Here is a 7,335-nt window from a genome sequence, read left to right as displayed (position 1 = left end):
CTGATAAGAATGTTAACTTATTGAGGATCCTTTGTACATGGCAGTCACTTTTGTTTTTCTGCTTTCAAGATTCTATCTCTGTCTTTGTCTTTTGACAGTTCAATTATGATGGATCTATGAGGGAATTGTTTTGAGTTTATCCTACTTGGAGTTTGTTGAGCTTCTTGGTTGTGTGGATGAAAGTCTATTATCAAATTGAAGGAGTTTTCAGCTATTATTTCTTCAACTATTTTTTTGACCCCTTTTCTTTCTCTTCTGCTCCTGGAATTCTGTTTTGTGTATGTTGGTTCTTTATACTCCATTCATTTTTCTTCATTGTTTTTTCCTGCTGTAAATCATACTGAATAAACTCAATGACCTGTTTTCAGGTATGTTGTTTCTTTTTTCTGCCAGCTCAAATCTGCTGTTGAGTGAATTTTTTCTTTTCAGTTTTTGTACTTTTCAACTTCAGAATTTCAATTTGGTTCTTTTTAAATGCTTTTTATCACTTTAATGATATTCTCTATATGGTAAGACATCATTTTTGTACTTTCCTATAATTCTTTGCATGTATCTTCGTTCTTTAAACATATTTAAAAATAGCTGATTTAAATTCCTCACATAGTAAGTTCAAGATATGGTCTTCCTTAGGGACAGTTTTTATTGACTGCTTCTTTCACCCTGTAATGGTCATACTTTCTTTCTTTCTTTCTTTCTTTTTTTTTTTTTTTGCATGTCTCATGATTTGTTGTTTGTTATTGAAAACTGGATATTTTAAATAACATAATGTGGCAGCTCTGGAAATCAGATTTTCACCCCTCTCCAGGGTTTGTTATTGTTGTTGTTGCTTATTTAGAAACTTTTCTTTTGCTTTCTTGTACAATGCTTAGAGACTTTTCTGAATTAATTCTGTAAAGCCTATCTTCTTTGTCATGGGTGGCCACTGAAGTCTCTGATCATTTTTCTTAGTGGTATGCTAATGACTGAAAAAAGATTTTTAATGTACCCAGAACACCAGTCTTTGCTGAGGTGTTCTTTGTGTTTACTGGAGCACACCTTCAACACTCAGCCAAACGGTCAACAACTCTGCCTTAGCCTATACTTCCTGCTTGCACAGAACTTCAAGGTCAATCAGAGGTGAGAGCTTAAGGCCCTGTCTGGTCTTTCCTGAGCATGACACTGCTCTGGGCATGCCTGCAGCCCTATGCAGGTATATGGCTTTTTAGATTCCCAGGAATGTATATCAGAGCTTTTCAAAACTGTGTAGGAGCAACTTATTCCCCAACTTTTCTCTTCAGCTTTTTGGTTGGCCTATTCTTTGTCCCAAGTATTATCTACTGCTTCAGGCAGTCACAATGTTAAGCAACTGTCTCTGATTGTTTTTGACAAATTTTCTCTGAAGAAAAAAGGCTGTTTGCACTGGAAGAGCTCTGAGTCATGTTAAATAAAGACATCTTTGTTAGTGGAGTCTTCCAGGGAACCAACAGACAGGTCAAATAATGCTAGTTCTCTGAGAATGGGGCTTTGAAGGAGCTCCAATCCTGTTCTGCCCTTTCTGGTGGCTGTGAGACTGCGGGTTTTCACTGTGACTGTCGGCTGTTGGTTTTCAAGAATACTGCAAATCTGGGGTTGGGGAGGTAGGAATAGGGCAAGTTAAAATACCACAAAGCTCTCTGTTCTTACCAAGATTCAGCCATTTTTCTCAAATAAGTGCACCCTGGATTGCTGCAAGCCTTTAGTTAATTTCTAAATTTCTAAAATACTTGATTCTGACATTTTTTTTTTTTTTGGCTGCTGTTTTTGTTGATTTAACAGAGGAGAGGAGTCTTTCAGAGGTCCTTAGTTTACCATTTTTGCAGACATCTCCCACAATGCCTTTTTATGACAATGGCACCACAAAGTCTTGCAAATTCATCTTGGAATCTTAGACCTTTTTATCACAATCTACATTTTTATATTCTATCCTGCAAACTTTTTGTTTACATAGAGTTAGAAATAATGGGCAAGCCTTTCACCAAAACAACTTATACTAAACTGTGCTTCTCAATTTTTGGTTCAGATACTTTAGGTCACTCTAATCATGGAAGCGAATCATCAGAGAAGTGAGTGACTAATGGCTAATCAGCAGAAGCCAGGGAGGCTCCTCCTGGTCCTCTCCAAGACAAAAGTATAAGTAAGAGGGCAAAGAGGAAAGGCACCATTTTACCATACGTCCAATCAAAAAGAAGACACCTAAGTTGAGCCTGTATGTACTTGCCCCCTAGAGCTCCTTGTGAGATGAACACTAGCTTGTCATTCAGTCTCAGGTAGGGTGACATATTCTGCCCTTCTCTGGCTTCCCTTAAGTCCTGAACTATCCCTAGTGGACATCAGCACATGGAGCCAACCACCCACCTGACACCTGGGAAATTAACTTTGCTGAGAAGCTACAATCTTTCCTGTTTAGGAACAGCTAGTGGAGATGCTTTTAACAGCTGGGCCATAGCCAGAGATATCTCCCAAATGTTGCCTCACAATGCTGCCCATGTAAGTGTTGGAAGAAAATGATTCACACCAGACAAGCTGAGTGCAGGCGGAAGGGAGGGATGGGAGGGACAGGGGGCCAGCCTGCGCTGGCAGAGTGCTGACTGGTCCTTGTTGTGACCCTGATTTCCAATGTCTCTTCAGAGGCTTTCAAGTCACATTAGGCTCTGGCTGTCACTGACTTGATGAGCAATGTCAGAACTGCCAAGAGCTCTTCTGCTTGGCCTCTCCAGGTGGCCTCAGTACCCTGGGAGTCAATGTTTGCAGGCCCTGGCACTGCTCTACCCACTTCCCTCCCCCACTTCTCTCCGCCCTCCTTCCCAGCTGGCCTCCCAATCACAGAGTACCAGCTGTGCCCCTGTGGCTCCTTGGACTCAGCTACCAGACAAGGCCTGGCTGTTCTCTGGGGCAGCTAGACCCTGCCCAACAGGTAGTCTCAACGCTGGCCTCACTTTAGAATCATCTGGGGAACTTTAAAAAATACTGAGGTCTGAATCCCACTCTGAGCCAATTAAATCAGAGGCTCTGGGAGGGGTCTGTGATTACTGACGAGGAGACTGAGGCCCTGAACAGGTGAGTGGCTTCCTAATTTGGCACAGCTAATGAGCAGCACAGCAGGGACTGGACCCCAGGCATCCCAACTCTCATCCCAGGGCTTCTTGTGCTGTTACTAATATTGTTGCTGTTACTACTGTTATTTCTGTATCCAGGTTTCCCAGCCTAGATTCCCTGTACTGTCAAGAGTTTATTCCTAAATACAGTCATGGGAATTGTCTGCTTCTTTTCCATATTTTTAAAAGCTTGATGAAAATTATGCCTTAATCTGTGATTAGAACACGTGGGCTACTACTTAGTAAAGGTAGATGGTTTAGAAGACAAAACATTTTTAAAATCCATGGAAGAAAAATAATAAAGGATCACTGGTAGACCTTTTATAAAAAAAAAGAAAAGTTTGGGAAGTGTGGTACTAAACCTCCCTGCCTGGATCCTTGCAGTCTTGTCTGAATCCTGGCTCTCTGACTCTCCAGGGTTTTGGCCAATTGAACTGATGCTATCAGAATCACCAGCAGCCTGGGTCCAGCATACTCTTAGGCAAGGTCTCACCAACTGCCAAGATGTGGAGCTCTGAGAGAACCACTCAGGGAACATGGGGAGCCTCTATTGTCCCATCTCAGGATGGAGGCTTCCGGGCCTTCAAGGTGGACCTGATTGCTATACTCCCTGGAAAAGAGAAGTGGAGTGTGGGGTCAAGGGCATGGGCATGCATGGGAGCTACCTTGAACACAGTGATCCCCCCACTGCTGAGCCCTGGCTCACCAGAGCGTTCACTCCTGTTTCCTAGGGGATGAGTGAGAAAGAAGTGAAGAAAGGTGTTTCCTTCCATATTCCCTGTGGCAGGCTGAATAACAGCCTCCCACAGATGTCCACATCTTAATCTCCAGAATCTGTTAATTATCCTAGATTCTCTAGGTGGGCCCAATGTAATCACAAAAACCCCGATAAGAGGAAGTCAGGAGGGTTAGAGTCAGAGAGAAAGAGATGTGACCATGGAAGCAGAGGTCAGAGTGGTGTGGCCATGAGCCAACAAATGCAGGTAGCCTCCTGAAGCTGAAAAAAGTGATTCCAGAAAGAACCAGTCCTGCTGAAACCTTGAGGTTAGCCCCGTGAGACTGACTTTGGACTTCTCACCTTGGGAACATTAGAAGAGTTCTTGGTCATAGTCTTCATAAGACTCCCATCCCTCCCTTCCGCCTGCACTCAGCTTGTCTGGTGTGAATCATTTTCTTCCAACACTTACATGGGCAGCATTGTGAGGCAACATTTGGGAGATATCTCTGGCTATGGCCCAGCTGTTAAAAGCATCTCCACTAGCTGTTCCTAAACAGGAAAGATTGTAGCTTCTCAGCAAAGTTAATTTCCCAGGTGTCAGGTGGGTGGTTGGCTCCATGTGCTGATGTCCACTAGGGATAGTTCAGGACTTAAGGGAAGCCAGAGAAGGGCAGAATATGTCACCCTACCTGAGACTGAATGACAAGCTAGTGTTCATCTCAGAAGGAGCTCTAGGGGGCAAGTACACACAGGCTCAACTTAGGTGTCTTCTTTTTGATTGGACGTATGGTAAAATGGTGCCTTTCCTCTTTGCCCTCTTACTTATACTTTTGTCTTGGAGAGGACCAGGAGGAGCCTCCCTGGCTTCTGCTGATTAGCCATTAGTCACTCACTTCTCTGATGTTTATAGCTAACATCTTTTTCAGTTTTTTAAAAATTAAATACTTGGATATGGTTTAAAGTTTGAAAGGTAGAAAAGAGCATATATAATAGTATATAATGCATCCCAACTCCCCGCCACTGGCTTTTTCTCCTCCCTAGAAGAAATTGCAGTAAACCAGTTTCTTGTGGATATTTCCAGAGATATTGTGTGCATACACAAGCATATATGTACATAAATGTATGCTTTGTGCAAAGAGTAGCATATTATACATAGTATTTTACACTTCCTGTTTTTACTTCACGTTATCATGGAGCTAATTCTGTGTCAGAATGTACCGTGCTAATTCTTTTTTTAAATAGCAGCATTGATTTTCTTTCTATCTATGTGTCATCATTTATACAACCAATCATTTAGTGATGGACATTTGGGTTGTTTCCAATCTCTTTTTGGTTCAAACAATAATTAATATCCTGGTCATAGTACATTTTGTGTATGTGTAAGCCCACGTACAGGATAAAACCCAAGAAGGGGGATGGCTTGCCAAAGGGCATGTGCGTTTTTGTTTTTTGTTTTTATTTGGATGGATATGGTTGAGTTGCCCACCAACTCAGGATAAAATGTGGATAAAATGCTGGATAAAATGTGGGGCATTGCAGCTGAGAAGGCAAAGTCTGGAGTGTTCAGGGACAGTACTGCAGCAGTGAGCTGATTCCTGCCTGCACTAAGTCGAAGGACTAAGGCATGACTGCGTTTTTAGGACACATTAAAGTCATGCCTTCAGATTGCTCTGCATTGGACTCTCATCAAATCTCTCCTGGTAATCTGAATAACAACTTTATATAAGGGAAAGCCAATCAGTTACTCAAATAAAAAATGTGCCAGGCTGCCTTTGTGCTAACCTCTGTTCTCTGACTTGTCTTGCTTCTGTCTTGCCTCTCTCTGGCAAGTCTGTCCCACAAGTAGCACGATCAGCCCACATCGCCCTCTGGTTAAAAGGCATTATTCAGTTTAGACTTTCTATCCTACCAAAGACTTCTTATTCACCAAATAGTTTCTCAAATGTACCCATTATGCTAAAATCAGAGTGTTGGAGAGAGAGGGAGTGTGGGCCTGGAGAGTTTCCTCATGGATATTTTGGTGGAGAGGCCTGGGAGAGGAGGAGATGGAGGCTTGGGTATTATCAGCTATTTGATCTCTAAAAATTTTAAAGTGATTCTCTTGCTGCAGATGGGGGACAAAATCATATAGTTTGGGCTATGCCCCTTGTTCAAAGTATTCTGGTTATTTTCTTTCTCTTCTGTTTTTTGCTGTTGCAGCCTATATTATTATGGAGTCCATTAAAGAAGTGTCTATCCCAATGATCAGTGAAGGGAACCAAATACTAGCAATGAGAAGTTTCCAATCTCCAGTCCAAAACCGATCCTCTCCTAAGACTTCCTTTATGGGTTGCCTGTCTACGGTGTCCCTCAGATTATAACTCAAACATGGTAGAGAGGGTGCTGAGCTTACCTATCTCTTGGGAATCTTGCAAACAGAATTATAGAGAGGTGACAGCCATCTCCAGGACCAGACCATGCCATCAGGAGATGGTGTCTGAGGTGTCACTTAAAGAATACAGCTGGATGAGGTGCATATGATGTCCCGATTGAAATCCAGAAAGAGAAAGAAGAGAGAGTTGTGATTTGGTGGAACAGTCTCATGTTGCCTTGTTCCTCTTTCCTCCAATTAAAAATCCTGCCCACTGGTCGGCTTGCATGGGCTGGACAAAGAAGTTTCAAGATGACCTGAGAGCTGTTTAGGAGGAAGACACGGGAAAGCCACTTTCCCCACCGTTCATTTAATTAATGGAAGGGAAGAAAATTGGCCGAGTAGAAGGTGCGAATAAATCCCACACTTATGGTTTGGTCAGAGGGAGGCAGGAATGGTAACGTGATAGAGGGCAGTAGATCGCACGTGAATGAAAAAGTCAGCTTCAAGGAGGAACAGTTGGTCTTCCTTTCAACGTCCCTATTAAAAATGAGTGAGTAGTATTGTTTGTCTTCTTCCCAACAACCACAAAACTGTTAATGCTCTGAGTTATCAGTGCAACACCTCTGCTCCCCACACATTGTTCCAAGTGAACTATGAATTTTACGTTCAAGGGAACTCTGTGCTCATGATGTGATGTCACTGTTCAATGTGCAGAAGAAAGAGAGATAAGGCACATTAAGATTCATCAATTCCATCAGTGAGCAATGTCAGCCCCAAAGCCCATCTTGACTGTCAAAAATCCATGAGGACACAAAATAAATATAAGTGGCTAATAAAGAAGAATTCCCCCTCTCTAGGTGTCCAAAGGTGCAAACCAAAACAACACCAAGGTGCTTCTTTTTCATCTCCTAAATTGTGGAAACTAAATAATTTCCAATATTGATGAGATGTAAAAATAATAGTAATAGCTTTATTAATAATAACAACAAGGAACAGGTGCTTACTGTGAGCTAGGGTTTTTTAAAAAACATTTTTACAAATAAAACTTGTTGGGAAAATAGAATAATTTAATCAGGGCCCCTCACCTTGGGTCCAGTTGGGGGTGGAGTGGTGCATTCTTTGTAAACGAGTTGTGTCTGGGTGGAGTTAGT

This window comes from Cynocephalus volans, chromosome 1, assembly GCF_027409185.1.
Source record: "Cynocephalus volans isolate mCynVol1 chromosome 1, mCynVol1.pri, whole genome shotgun sequence".
Classification (NCBI taxonomy): Eukaryota; Metazoa; Chordata; class Mammalia; order Dermoptera; family Cynocephalidae; genus Cynocephalus; species Cynocephalus volans.
The sequence above is the reverse complement of the archived record's forward strand: the minus strand, read 5'-3'. Positions refer to the sequence as shown.